The sequence below is a fragment of the Bombina bombina genome, chromosome 1, assembly GCF_027579735.1.
Source record: "Bombina bombina isolate aBomBom1 chromosome 1, aBomBom1.pri, whole genome shotgun sequence".
Lineage (NCBI taxonomy): Eukaryota > Metazoa > Chordata > Amphibia > Anura > Bombinatoridae > Bombina > Bombina bombina.
Genome location: NC_069499.1, coordinates 839,350,935 through 839,367,149, shown reverse-complemented (window position 1 = coordinate 839,367,149; position 16,215 = coordinate 839,350,935). Strand labels below are relative to the sequence as shown.

The window sequence follows — 16,215 nt, the reverse complement described above, 5'->3', positions numbered from 1 at the left end:
GCTAAGCGCACAACTATACCAATAGAAGACAGTTGCGCTTTCAAAGATCCTATGGATAAAAAATTAGAAGGTTTACTTAAGAAAATTTTTGTTCAACAAGGTTTTCTTCTTCATTATTCCTGTAACCACTGCAGCTGCTTTTTGGTTTGAGGAATTAGAAAACTCGCTCCAGAAGGAGACTTCTTATGATGAAGTCATGGATAGAATTCACGCCCTGAAGTTGGCTAATTCTTTCTTTACAGATGCCGCTTTTCAGTTAGCTAAATTAGCGGCGAAAAATTCTGGTTTCGCAATAGTGGCGCGTAGAGCGCTTATCACTGGGGGAAAGGGCCATGCCCTTCCACAGGATAGACCTTTCAAAGCTAAAAATAAGTCTAATTTTTGTTCCTTTCGCAATTTCAGGAACGGACCGGCTTCTACCTCTACAGCCACTAGGCAAGAGGGTAACGCACCCCAGCCCAAACCAGCATGGAAACCATTGCAAGGCTGGAACAAGGGTAAACATGCCAAAAAGCCTGCTGCTGCTGCTACCAAGACAGCATAAAGGGGTAGCCCCCGATCCGGGACCGGATCTAGTAGGGGGCAGACTTTCTCTCTTTGCTCAGGCCTGGGCAAGAGATGTTCCGGACCCCTGGGCACTAGAAATTGTCTCTCAGGGGTATCTTCTAGAATTCAAGGACCTTCCTCCAAGGGGAAGGTTCCACATGTCTCGCTTATCTTTAGACCAGATAAAGAGACAGGCATTCTTACATTGCATAGAAGACCTTTTAAAGATGGGAGTGATAAACCCAGTTCCAACAGCAGAACAAGGACTGGGATTTTACTCAAACCTTTTTGTAGTTCCCAAAAAGGAAGGAACTTTCAGGCCAATTCTGGATTTAAAGATCCTAAACAAATTCCTCAGAGTTCCATCATTCAAAATGGAAACCATTCGGACAAGCATTACCAGTTCGTGGCTCTTCCCTTCGGATTGGCCACTGCTCCCAGAATTTTCACAAAGGTGCTAGGGTCCCTTCTAGCGGTGCTAAGGCCAAGGGGCATTGCAGTAGCACCTTACCTAGACGACATTTTAATACAGGCGTCGTCCTTTCACAAAGCAAGGGCTCATACGGACATTGTTCTAGCCTTTCTAAGGTCTCACGGGTGGAAGGTGAACATAGATAAAAGTTCTCTGTCCCCGTTCACAAGGGTTCCCTTTCTGGGAACAATAATAGACTCGGTAGAAATGAAAATCTTTCTGACAGAGGTCAGGAAATTAAAACTTTTGATCACTTGTAGAGTTCTTCAATCCATTCCTCAACCCTCCATAGCTCAGTGCATGGAGGTAATAGGACTAATGGTTGCGGCAATGGACGTGGTTCCTTTTGCTCGAATTCATTTAAGACCATTGCAACTGTGCATGCTAAAAAAAATGGAATGGAGATTATGCAGATTTGTCTCCCCAGATTCAGATGGACCAGCAAACCAGAGACTCACTCCTCTGGTGGTTGTCTCAGGATCACCTGTCTCAGTGAATGAGTTTCCGAAGACCGGAGTGGATCATTGTCACGACCGACGCTAGCCTCTTAGGCTGAGGCGCGGTCTGGAAGTCCCTGAAGGCTCAGGGTCTATGGTCTCAGGAAGAATCTCTTCTCCCGATAAACATGACGACTGTAGCGTACATCAATAATCAGGGGGGAACAAAGAGTTCACTGGCGATGAGGGAGGTATCCAAGATCATCAAATGGGCAGAGGATCACTCCTGCCATCTATCAGCAATTCACATCCCAGGAGTGGACAACTGGGAAGCGGATTATCTGAGTCGTCAGACTTTCCATCCGGGGGAGTGGGAACTCCACCCGGAGGTTTTTGCTCAGCTGACCCAGCTATGGGGCATTCCGGATCTGATGGCGTCACGTCAGAACTCCAAAGTTACGTTACGGGTCCAGGTCCAGGGATCCCAAGGCGACATTGGTAGATGCCTTAGTAGCGCCTTGGTCGTTCAATCTAGCTTATGTCTTTTCACCGTTTCCCCTTCTCCCCCCGCTAGTAGCCAGGATCAAACAGGAGAAGGCTTCGGTAATTCTGATATCTCCTGCGTGGCCACGCAGGACTTGGTATGCAGACCTGGTGAATATGTCATCGGTTCCACCATGGAAGCTGCCTTTGAGGCAGGACCTTCTAATTCAAGGTCCTTTTGAACATCCAAACCTAGTTTCTCTGCAACTGACTGCTTGGAGATTGAACGCTTGATTCTAGCTAAGCGTGGGTTTTCGGAATCAGTTATAGATACTCTGATCCAGGCTAGAAAGCATGTCACCAGGAAAATTTACCATAAGATATGGCGGAAATATCTTTGCTGGTGCGAATCCAAGGGTTACTCATGGAGTAAGATTAGGATTCCAAGGATACTATCTTTTCTCCAAGAAGGATTGGAGAAAGGTCTGTCAGCTAGTTCTTTAAAGGGACAGATATCTGCTCTGTCTGTTTTGTTACACAAGCGTCTGGCAGCCATGCCAGATATTCAGGCGTTTGTACAGGCTTTAGTCAGAATCAAGCCTGTCTACAGACCTGTGGCTCCTCGATGGAGTCTAAATTTAGTTCTTTCAGTTCTTCAAGGGATTCCGTTTGAACCTCTACATTCCATAGATATTAAGTTACTATATTGGAAAGTTTTGTTTTTAGTAGCTATTTCTTCTGCTAGAAGAGTTTCTGAATTGTCTGCTTTGCAGTATAATTCACCCTATCTGGTGTTTCATACAGATAAGGTCGTTTTACGTACCAAACCTGGTTTTCTTCCAAAAGTGGTTTCCAATAAGAATATCAACGATGAAATAGTTGTTCCTTCTCTGTGTCCTAATCCAGTTTCTAACAAGGAACGTCTGTTACACAATCTTGATGTGGTTCGTGCTTTAAAGTTTTATCTAAAAGCAACTAAAGACTTCAGACAAACATCGTCCTTGTTTGTCGTCTATTCTGGCAAGAGGAGAGGTCAAAAGGCGACTGCGACCTCTCTGTCTTTCTGGCTGAAAAGCATCATCTGGTTGGCTTATGAGACTGCTGGAAGGCAGCCTCCTGAACGAATTACAGCTCACTCTACTAGAGCTGTGGCTTCCACGTGGGCTTTCAAGAATGAGGCTTCTGTTGAACAAATTTTACAAATTCGATACTTTTGCTTCTTCGGAGGCTATTTTTGGGAGAAAGGTTTTGCAAGCAGTGGTGCCTTCCGTTTAGGTTACCTGACTTGTTCCCTCCCTTCATCCGTGTCCTAAAGCTTTGGTATTGGTTCCCACAAGTAAGGATGAAGCCGTGGACCGGATACACCAATGTAGGAGAAAACAGAATTTGTTTACCTGATAAATTTCTTTCTCCTATGGTGTATCCGGTCCACGGCCCGCCCTGGCATTTTGGTCAGGTTTAAATTTATTTTTTGTAAACTACAGTCACCACTGCACCCTATGGTTCTCCTTTTTCTCCTAACCGTCGGTCGAATGACTGGGGGGGGCGGAGCCTGAGGGGAGCTATATGGACAGCTCTGCTGTGTGCTCTCTTTGCCACTTCCTGTAGGGATTGAGAATATCCCACAAGTAAGGATGAAGCCGTGGACCGGATACACCGTAGGAGAAAGAAATTTATCAGGTAAACATAAATTCTGTTTTTTGTGCTGCACCCCAGACAAAAGTCTAAATAATTTTGGCAATCTTCCTGCAATCATAGCTATATGACCAGCCCTTCTAAAACCATCATGGATAAACTTCAGGATCTTAGGAATTCTAACATTCCTAGGATCAAACCGCAACCTTTCCTGAATGATTGTTTGTAGAAGGTCTGATCATCTAGCTCAAGAAGATTGCCAAAATTATTACGACTTTTGTACAAGCTCCTCCTTGGAGTTTTTTTATTTCGTATTGAGGCCCTCCCCCTTTGAGTCAATGCAAAGTCTAGATCTTCAGTTTTTGACCTGAACGGTTCTTTTTCTTCTAGTCATTAATTGCGGTGTGTTTGTGCTTTCTACTTTTCTGATTTTTTTCAGGATAAGGCTTGTCTTAGAGACTATTAATTTTTCTTTTCAAATGTGGGTTCTATATACACTATCAAGTCAGCAGATTGTAGTTCCTTCCTTGTGTCCTGCTCACAAGAATTTTAAGGAGCATCTCCTACACAACCTGAATGTGCTACGTGCTGTTAAATGTTTTAGATCCCACATCGGTCACAAGGGTAACTAGTTTAGTAGCCTGATATAATGTTTTAATGAAAAATCCCTTCGTGATGGCTGGTAACTACTACTAATTATAGATCAATGGCTTCTTCCTGTTCCTTTTGGAATGACGCTTCTCTTGAACAGATTGCTTACCAGTTACTTAGTTTTCCTTGCATATGTTTACTAAGGTTTATGATTTTGATGTTTTATGCCCCTTCCCAAGGGGCTTTTTGCAAAAAAGTTCTACAGGCCCCCGTGCCAAACTGGTCTCAGGCATTGCCATTTCTTGTTGTATTGTGGACTTCACTGCTTGGGTATTAGGTAATGCACTTGATTTGTGGACTCGCACCATCATTTGAAAGAAAAAAAAAAATATTCTTACTTGATAGATTTGTCTTTCATGCTGGTGAGAGTGCATGGCCCTGCACTGTTTTATTACCTTCAGTTTGCTGCAGGTCCTATTTTCACTTAATATCTGCTTTTGCTCTTCAATGTTTTCTAGCTTTTTTTTTCTCTGCTTGGCCATATGTATAACTGAGGAATACCGGGAGATGGGGTGGTGTAAAGTTCTGCATAGTGGGTTTTTTCTTTTGCCTACTTCTGGTGGACTGGAAATATATCCACATGTGATAATTTGTGGACTTTATTGTTACATTCATTAAATAAGTATAGCTTTTGTTTTTCTGGCATAAAAATGAAACGGGAGATGATTCTTGACCTTTATAACTGGAAAAAGGCAACCAACATATTAATCTTGAAATTCCTCCTCCTTTTCCACTTTCTTCTCTTTTTACAGCATGCAATTTTAATCAACTTTCCAATTTACTTCTATTATGAAATTTGTTTCATTCTCTTGGTGTCCTTGGTAGTAATTTTATACATTGCAAAGACTGATAAAGACACATGCACACTTGTGAGCTTACCAAGGTTTAGTTTTTAACAAATTATAACAAGAGAACAAAGTTAATTTGATAATATAAGTAAATTAGAAAGATGCTTAAATCTGCATGCTCTATTTGATTCAAGAAAAAACAGCATTAAAGGGACACTGAACCCAAATTTTTTCTTTCATGATTTAGATAGAGCATGCAATTTTAATCAACTTTCTAGGGATGCACCGAAATGAAAATTCTGGACCGAAACTGATACCGAAAATTCAGGATGCCCCTGGCCGAAAACCGAAACCACATTTTTTTTTCTTTTTAAACTACAGTGTGTGTGTGTGCGTAGCTGATAGAGCTTGTAGGCAGGAAAACTCCAACAAATGGGCGTGGTCATTTGTACCGTAGGGCGTGATCTGCAGTGAAACTGGTGGAGCTCTACAAGGGAGAGTGTGGTTATAGCCAGACAACAATAAGAGGTGGACATGTGTTTTGTTTTTGGGTGTAGTTATCTGTGCGATGGGCGTGGCTGCACCTGATCGTCTCATCGTATCTCCGCCTAGTTTCTGGTTCGGGTCTCACACTGACCCGTCAGATTATATGTCCGGAGCCCCAAATGGAGCCTGTCACCTATCACCAGGACCACCGGACTTCGCTATGACCTTGCGTGCAAAGTGGTTATAGAAAGTCACTGTGCTTTTTGGATACACTGTCTGGTGGGTGCTAATTTGTACCAACTGTGTGCGAGCTTGGGGCTTATGCATATATAGTGTGCATGCATATTTGCCTCAAGCGAATAGAATGTCTATGAATAAGAGGCTGATGTATAAGTTCTTTATATAAGGCTTATACATATTCTCTGTGTGTGCTTAGGGCTGTGTCTGATAATATCAGATTAGATTAGATTCGTTTTATTGTCATTGTACAAAGTAGGAAAACAGAGACAACGAAATTATATTTGAAAATCTAAACAATCCTATACACAGATAGCACTATAGTGGTAAAACTAATAGATAGCAAAAAATTCAAGTGACTTGTGCAAAAAATTTCTATACCGCAAAAATAAATACAATGCAAGTGTAGTAAAGTGCAAGTGCAAAAAAAATCAGTTCCATACAAAAGAATATATATATGTGTAAAAAAAAATGTAATATAAAAAATTAGTCATCTTGCACACATATGTTTATATTTGCAATATATATATGATGTGAATCGTGAGTGTTTTATATGAATCATGTGTATTTTATATTATATGTTTATAAACATGTTACTTATCCCCCTTTGAATACTGTATTCAGAACTTTGGTTTCCTTCTTAAAAAAAAAAAAAAAAAAAAAAAAGGCACTGCTGGTTTCAAATATCATTATGTCATGGTACTTATGTGTGTGCTCTGTGTACCATGCCAGTGCTGTGCTGTTCACCGTATGCTAAGGATAGACATGTAACTCAATAGAACAGGGGAGGGCTGTACATTTTTAGCCATTTTGGTTCTCTTTGTGCCGACATTGGAATTGCACATTTTCGGCGGTCCAAATTTTGGTGCATCGCTAGTATTATTCTTTATTTAGTTCTGTGTAACAGAATCAGATTTAACTGTTTATTTTGATAATTGTTTAAAAAAAAAAAAAAAAAAAAGTATAGTCCTAGAAAACTATTATATGCAAAACAGTAAGTCAAGTAATGAATTCAAACAGCAGCTCTAGGCTGGCATCAAATTTGAAATATGCTACACAATAATTTTACCGAAAATAAAAGGCAAACAAACGAAAACCGAAATAACCAAAAATGCTATTTTCGACCGAAACTTTCTGCGGCCGAAATTTCGGTGCATCCCTAAATTTTACTCCTATTATCAACTTTTCTTCGTTCTCTTGCTATCTTTATTTTAAAAGCAGGATAGTAAATCTTAGCATTTGTGGCAAAGGTTTGACTCGTGAGCGCTTCTAGCTTGATACCCAATAAGGAAGGATTTATAATAATAACATGCAACAAAAAATTGTTAGAAATTTTAAAAATGATTTATTGTATGTAAAAAAACTGACATATAAAATGCTGCTGTTTGACAGTTTAAAATAAAGGACAAATATTTAAGTAAAAAATTTAAGGTTTCTGAAGTATTCAAAGTTTCTAAAATATAGCAGTCCTGAAAAACATTGGTTGGCCAACCATTAAAATCGATCTACGTTGTATACAGGGAAAAAGTGCAAGGTTTTTACATAATGAGCAAATTAAAAGTTTTTACATCAAGAGTTTATACATAGAATTTATAGGCAAACTCGAAGGTTAGTGTTCGCTAATACCAGAATGTTTCAAAATCGTTGAACTTGTGTGAGTAATATTAAACCGTAACAATGGAACAGTTAGCCAATAGATACTTAGTTGCAATATGATACAGGTATCGTTATCGCTATAAAGGAGCAGTGTTCCTTAAAAAGAGATTTCAGAGGCGCCTTTCAAAGTTCCTATGAAAAAAGTGGTCTGGTCTTTTTAGTAATATCGGTCAACATATAACAGTTTGATATGACCTTAATTAGTATGTCGGTCTACCGGTAGACTTGCTGTTAGTATTCCTTACGTGTATGTTCAAAAAAGGTGTATAGATTGTGGACCTTCTTTACACAATATTCTCTTGCTGGTGGTGTATGTTTACCTTTTAAATCCAGGTTTCACTGTCAGGTGTATATCGTCCCTTTGATGATTCTTTCTTTGATGCACTGGGTGGTTTGGGGTAGTAATTCATTCCCAAATTTTTCTTCTTGGTGTTCGTTTCAGCCAAAATCACGCGCCTATTTCCCAGGCTTCCTGTGATCGGCTCCATCCGTTGTAAATGTGGTTCACTGCAAAGTATACCCATTTATATATTTCTAGTATCTAATTCTCTTAGAGCTACTGATTAGATCCACTCCCATATAACCTTGTCTTTCAACAAATGTTTAGTATTAGTGCTACACAATAAGGTCTGATAAATGACACATTTGATATACAGTAATATTCACATTATGATATGAGAGCTCCCAGCATACCTTTTTTTGAGTCATAAAACAGAAAAACTGTTCTTTGACATGTACTAGCTATACAAAATGCTGCTGTACTACGAATAATGTAATATATTCTTACATACGATTCCCTGTCACTAACTCATATGATCTTTTTCAACAAATGTTATGATTGATCCTGGATATATACTAGCCACGATAAATGTTTCTGTACTTGGGATAAGAGTAACGGGTCATGCATCCCTTTTCGTTTATATGATTTTTTCAATTTACTAACATAATCTTTCAACAAATGTTATTTTGTAACCAGATTAAACAAAGACTGATCTAGGACACACACCAACTGTATAGAGCGTTGCTAAATTAGGGATAACGGATCGTCCATACTATTCATTCGATCTTTGCCGCTCAACAAAAACCTCTATATGTTACTTTACCGTATGTTAACCGTTATTGGCTTAATGAAAACTATAAAATACCACTCTTAGTAACAAAAAGCAATTATTTTGATACAAATGCAAATGTGAAATTAACCTGTATGCACTCCACTATATGGATTATAATAGAACAGTTACAATTTCCCTTATCTCTTTAAACCAATACTATTTTGTATAAAAATGAACATGTATAATAATATAACATACTTAAAGCATATATCACTACCACGCGAAGGGTGTTAAAAAAACACTACTATAGTAAATCAAAGGCATTACAAAAAAACAGCTGAAAAGAAAACTGATGCCAACCAATAGAATGTGAAAGAAAAACAACCAATCAAACAGCAGTATAGGATTTAAAAGGACTCCGCTTCAAAAGGTGTAGGATATGCTTGAAAAAGGCTACACTTTCTAGCAGAAACGCGTTGCTTTACTACACCTTATACTTTGTATACACTTGACTTCAAGTCCAGAGGGATTGGACCATCTTTAACTTTTTCTTACCGCAAAACTCAAAAAGACAGCCAAAAGCCCCTGCAAGGATTCACACCGCAAGTGGCTTTTTAAATGTGACCGGACACCAGCAATACACCGCAAGTATACGGCTTGAAGATACAGCCAACAGCGGTGAACCACATTTACAACGGACGGAGCCGATCACAGGAAGCCTGGGAAATAGGCGCGTGATTTGGGCTGAAACGAACACCAAGAAGAAAATTTTGGGAAGGAATTACTACCCCAAACCACCGAGTGCATCAAAGAAAGAATCATCAAAGGGACGATATACACCCGACAGTGAAACCTGGATTTAAAAGGTAAACATACACCACCAGCAAGAGAATATTGTGTAAAGAAGGTCCACAATCTATACACCTTTTTTGAACATACATGTAAGGAATACTAACAGCAAGTCTACCGGTAGACCGACATACTAATTAAGGTCATATCAAACTGTTATATGTTGACCGATATTACTAAAAAGACCAGACCACTTTTTTCATAGGAACTTTGAAAGGCGCCTCTGAAATCTCTTTTTAAGGAACACTGCTCCTTTATAGCGATAACGATACCTGTATCATATTGCAACTAAGTATCTATTGGCTAACTGTTCCATTGTTACGGTTTAATATTACTCACACAATTACAACGATTTTGAAACATTCTGGTATTAGCGAACACTAACCTTCTAGTTTGCCTATAAATTCTATGTATAAACTCTTGATGTAAAAACTTTTAATTTGCTCATTATGTAAAAACCTTGCACTTTTTCCCTGTATACAACGTAGATCGATTTTAATGGTTGGCCAACCAATGTTTTTCAGGACTGCTATATTTTAGAAACTTTGAATACTTCAGAAACCTTAAATTTTTTACTTAAATATTTGTCCTTTATTTTAAACTGTCAAACAGCAGCATTTTATATGTCTCAGATTTTTACATACAATAAATCATTTTTAAATTTCTAACAATTTTTTGTTGCATGTTATCATTATTATAAATCCTTCCTTATTGGGTATCAAGCTAGAAGCGCTCACGAGTCAAACCTTTGCCACAAATACTCATATCCTTTGAAGTTTAGAGATTTACCCTATACAGCGTATAGTTTATAAAGAGATTAGTGGGATCAGTTTGTTTTTGGTAGGTTTATAAACAGTGCAGTAGGAATGGAAGGGACTAGCTCTACCACACTAACAACAAACACACCAGAGATCCATACAGCCAACACAAAGGGCACAAAAAAATCAGAAAAAAAGATATTTTTGAATTAAAATCCACTATTTATGATAATATTCACAACATTTTCGACAGAAACAATTACAAAGCACCAAAAACCACAAATAGTAATGACATAGAAAAAATTAAAGAACTAATGAACCTCTTAGAGAAAAAACTGCTACTAGAAATAAGACACAAAACGGAATGTATTTTTATTAATGAATATCTGAGCACGAAAAGAGTCCCTAGAGGACTACGAATAAAAAAAGAATGCACATTTAAAACTTACTCAGATGAGTTCAAAAAGAAATGGGCAGAAACATTAGAAGAGGCCTCCTCCAAATTAATGAATTTAATAAAAGAACATAGGGAAGAAATCCTAATAAAATTGGGTAATGAAATAAATGATATAGAGGCAAAATTATTATCATTTAAGGAACTAGAAGAATACAAAAGAAGGGAAGATTCCCTAAAAAAACTATTGAAAGATACAAAAGATGAACTCATAAAAATCAAACTTAGTAAATTCCAAAGAGACAGAGAAGACTATGAAGCACACCAAAATAACCCAGATACAGAGAAATACATTAGCCATAGATGGAGAAGAGACACTCCCAGAAACAATGAAAAGCAAGAGACTAATTCCTATCATGACATACACAACAATAAAACCCACAAGAGACACAACAAAGAAATAACAATGGAAATGAGCAGACACAGTCCAAAACACAACTAGCTAACAAACCTAATGCTTTTAGAAAGAATGATTACAATGACAAGAGAGAAAGAGATAAATATGCTCAAATACAAAATACAAACCAAGAATACAGAAATAAATCTTTAATAAATCGGGACACAACACATAATGAAAATTACGAACACAGGCGTGAAAGAGAAACAAATTTCAGACCATCTTGGCAATAAGTGAATCATAAACCCAATTACAATAATTATCATAATCACTACCCAAGGACCTTTAGAGATACAGGAAATAACTATAAAGGAACAGGGACGAATCACCTAAACAATCCTCCATATAACAGATACCAATACCAAAACCGACACAAACATTATCAAAACAATTACAACACACCCAGAACATATCATAACACACCCAGAACCCATAGTCAAAGATGGGATAACAGAAACAGTATTAATACGAAAGATAATTGGCCAGTACAAACTCATAACAGATATACACCTCTAGAACAACACCGTATAGAAACAGAGGAAGAATATTCAATTAACAACACAGATTTTTTTTTTTAGAGATAGGCCATCAACATCCAAATACACGTAGAAAAAGAAACCACTAAGAAGGAGAGGAAATAGAGGGAGGGGATCAAAGAGAAGAGAGGACCACGGACCACAGAACCAGAAGGCAAAAAGAATGAGATAAAGTCTAATGGCATATATAATTTGAGTAAAACAACCCTAAACGAGACACAATTAGAGATATTAAATAAAGGCCTTTCTTGTGCACCAACAAGGAAATTGAACAAATTTGAAACCTACATAGATGCAAGTAAATTCATACGAAAATTAACCTTGAAAAAATTCTTTAAAAAAACACCACTAGAAAGGTACCCTAACAATACAGCCAGTAACACCCAAAGTTCAAACACACAAACTAATGACTACATACACTCAGGTCTCAAAGAAAGATCTAATTTCTCCTGTTAAGTGTAGTCAGTCCACGGGTCATCCATTACTTATGGAATATATCTCTTCCTAACAGGAAACTGCAAGAGAATTACCCAGCAGAGCTGCTATATAGCTCCTCCCCTCACCTATCATACTCAGTCATTCTCTTGCAGCCTAACTAAAAAGGAAGCTGTGAGAGATCTGTGGTGTTTTTTAACTTAGTTTATTTCTACAATCAAAAGTTTGTTATTTTTAAATGGCACCGGAGTGTGCTGTTTATTCTCAGGCAGCATTAGAAGAAGAATCTGCCTGGGTTTTTTTCTATGGTCTTAGCAGACGTAACTAAGATCCACTGGCTGTTTCTCATCTGAGGAGTGAGGTAACTTCAGAGAAGGGGAATAGCATGCAGGGCTCTCCTGCAACAAATGAGGTATGTGCAGTAATTTATTTTCTGAGGAATGGAATTGACTGAGAAAATACTGCTGATACCATTGTAAAGTAAGTTCAGCCTTAAATGCAGTGATAGCGACTGGTATCAGGCTGATGTGTGTGTGTACACTGAATGTATTTTTCTAAGGAATGGAATTGACTCTGAAAATACTGTTAATACTGAAATAATGTATGAGCCTTAACTGCAGTAAAAACGACTGGTAGCAGGCTTATTAATAATAATACATAACTTTCAAATGTATGTTTAAAACGTTTACTGGCTTGTTAATCGTTTTTGTGAGGTACTTGGTGATAAAACTTATTAGGGCATGATTTTTACCACATGGCCATTTTTGTTTTCTGCATAGAAACAGTTTCTGAGCTTCCCCACTGTTGTAATATGAGTGGGAGGGGCCTATTTTAGCGCTTTTTTGCGCAGTAAAAATTCAGTCACAATCTGTCTACTTCATCCTCCATGATCCAGATCGTCTCTAGAGAGCTCAGGGGTCTTCAAAATCTATTTTGAGGGAGGTAATCAGGCACAGCAGTCCTGTGACAGTGTATTTGACTGTGAGAAAAACGTTAATTATATAATTGTTATCTGTTTTTGGGTACTAAGGGGTTAATCATCCATTTGCTGGTGGGTGCAATCCTTTGCTAACTTAATACATTTACTGTGAAAATTTGGTTGCTATAACTATTTTGGTCATTGTTATTTCAACTGTGTCAGTTTTTCTGTGCTTCTTAAAGGCACAGTAACGTTTTTTATATTGCTTGTAAATTAATTTTGAAAAGTATTTCCAAGTTTGCTAGTCTCATTGCTAGTTTGTTTAAACATGTCTGACACAGATGAATCTCTTTGTTCACTATGTTTAAAGGCCAATGTGGAGCCCAATAGAAATTTGTGTACTAATTGCATTGATGCTACTTTAAATAAAAGTCAATCTTTACATGTAAAGAAATTATCACCAGACGAGGGGGAAGTTATGCCGACTAACTCTCCTCACGTGTCAGTACCTTTGCCTCCCGCTCAGGAGGTGCGTGATTTTGTGGCGCCAAGTACATCAGGGAGGCCCTTACAAATCACTTTGCAAGACATGGCTACTGTTATGACAGAAGTATTATCTAAGTTGCCAGAATTAAGAGGCAAGCGCGATAGCTCTGGGTTAAGGATAGAGCGCGCGGATGAGATGAGAGCCATGTCAGATACTGCGTCACAGTTTGCAGAACGTGAGGACGGAGAGCTTCATTCTGTGGGTGACGGATCTGATCCAGGGAGACTGGATTCAGAGATTTCCAATTTTAAATTTAAGCTAGAGAACCTCCGCACATTGCTAGGGGAGGTATTAGCGGCTCTGAATGATTGTAACACGGTTGCAATTCCAGAGAAATTATGTAGGTTGGATAGATACTATGCGGTACCGGTGTGTACTGACGTATTTCCTATACCAAAAAGGCTTACAGAGATTATTAGCAAGGAGTGGGATAGACCGGGTGTGCCTTTTACCCCTCCTCCCATATTTAGGAAAATGTTTCCTATTGACGCCACCACACGAGACTTATGGCAGACGGTCCCTAAGGTGGAGGGAGCAGTTTCTACTTTAGCTAAGCGTACCACTATCCCGGTGGAGGATAGTTGTGCCTTTTCAGATCCAATGGATAAAAAATTAGAGGGTTACCTTAAGAAAATGTTTGTTCAACAAGGTTTTATTTTACAGCCCCTCGCATGCATTGCGCCTGTCACTGCTGCGGCAGCATTCTGGTTTGAGTCTCTGGAAGATGCCATTCGCTCAGCTCCATTGGATGAAATCAACAAGCTTAAGACACTTAAGCTAGCTAACGCATTTGTTTCTGATGCCGTTGTGCATTTAACCAAACTTACGGCTAAGAACTCCGGATTCGCCATCCAAGCGCGCAGAGCGCTATGGCTTAAATCCTGGTCAGCTGATGTGACTTCTAAATCTAAATTGCTTAATATTCCTTTCAAAGGGCAGACCTTATTCGGGCCCGGCTTGAAAGAAATTATTGCTGACATTACGGGAGGTAAGGGCCATGCTCTACCTCAGGACAGGGCCAAATCAAAGGCCAAACAGTCTAATTTTCGTGCCTTTCGTAACTTCAAGGCAGGAGCAGCATCAACTTCCTCCGCTCCAAAACAGGAAGGAGCTGTTGCTCGTTACAGACAGGGCTGGAAAGTTAACCAGTCCTGGAACAGGGGCAAGCAGGCCAAGAAACCTGCTGCTGCCCCCAAAACAGCATGAAGAGAGGGCCCCCTATCCGGAAACGGATCTAGTGGGGGGCAGACTTTCTCTCTTCGCCCAGGCTTGGGCAAGAGATGTCCAGGATCCCTGGGCGTTGGAGATCATATCTCAGGGATATCTCCTGGACTTCAAAACTTCTCCTCCACGGGGGAGATTTCATCTTTCAAGGTTATCAGCAAACCAAATAAAGAAAGAGGCGTTTCTACGCTGTGTACAAGACCTCTTACTAATGGGGGTGATCCACCCAGTTCCGCGGACGGAACACGGGCAGGGATTCTATTCAAACCTATTTGTGGTTCCCAAGAAAGAGGGAACCTTCAGGCCAATCTTGGACTTAAAGATCCTAAACAAATTTCTAAGAGTTCCATCATTCAAAATGGAAACTATTCGAACCATCCTTCCCATGATCCAAGAGGGTCAGTACATGACCACAGTGGAGCTAAAGGATGCCTACCTTCACATACCGATTCACAAGGACCATTACCGGTATCTGAGATTTGCCTTCCTAGACAGGCATTACCAGTTTGTAGCTCTTCCCTTCGGATTAGCTACGGCTCCAAGAATCTTTACAAAAATTCTAGGATCACTTCTGGCGGTACTAAGACCGCGAGGCATAGCGGTGACTCCGTACCTAGACGACATTCTGATACAAGCGTCAAGTTTTCAAACTGCCAAGTCTCATACAGAGATAGTTCTGGCATTTCTTAGGTCGCATGGGTGGAAGGTGAACGTGGAAAAGAGTTCTCTATTACCACTTACAAGAGTTCCCTTTCTAGGGACTCTTATAGATTCTGTAGAGATGAAAATTTACCTGACAGAGGCCAGGTTATTAAAACTTCTAAATGCTTGCCGTGTCCTTCACTCCATTCCACACCCGTCAGTAGCTCAGTGCATGGAAGTAATCGGCTTAATGGTAGCGGCAATGGACATAGTACCATTTGCGCGCCTGCATCTCAGACCGCTGCAATTGTGCATGCTAAGTCAGTGGAACGGGGATTACTCAGATTTGTCCCCCCTACTAAATCTGGATCAAGAGACCAGAGATTCTCTTCTATGGTGGCTTTCTCGGCCACATCTGTCCAAGGGGATGACCTTTCGAAGGCCAGATTGGACGATTGTAACAACAGACGCCAGCCTTCTAGGCTGGGGAGCAGTCTGGAATTCCCTGAAAGCTCAGGGATTATGGACTCAGGAGGAGAAACTCCTCCCAATAAATATTCTGGAATTAAGAGCAATATTCAATGCTCTCCTAGCTTGGCCTCAGTTAGCAACTCTGAGGTTCATCAGATTTCAGTCGGACAACATCACGACTGTGGCTTACATCAACCATCAAGGGGGAACCAGAAGTTCCCTAGCGATGTTGTAAGTCTCAAAGATAATTCGCTGCGCAGAGTATCACTCTTGCCACCTGTCAGCGATCTACATCCCAGGCGTGGAGAACTGGGAGGCGGATTTTCTAAGTCGCCAGACTTTTCATCCGGGGGAGTGGGAGCTTCATCCGGAGGTCTTTGCTCAACTGATTCGTCGTTGGGGCAAACCAGATCTGGATCTCATGGCGTCTCGTCAGAACGCCAAGCTTCCTTGTTACGGATCCAGGTCCAGGGACCCGGGAGCGGTGCTGATAGATGCTCTGACAGCCCCTTGGGTCTTCAACATGGCTTATGTGTTTCC

General features: G+C 39.7%; 1 protein-coding gene across 1 annotated transcript in view; it reads left to right on the top strand.

Annotated features, from left to right (window-relative positions):
- Positions 1 to 16,215, top strand: part of LOC128646043 (MARVEL domain-containing protein 3) — a 188,285-nt gene that overhangs the window by 157,045 nt on the left and 15,025 nt on the right. The window lies entirely within an intron of this gene.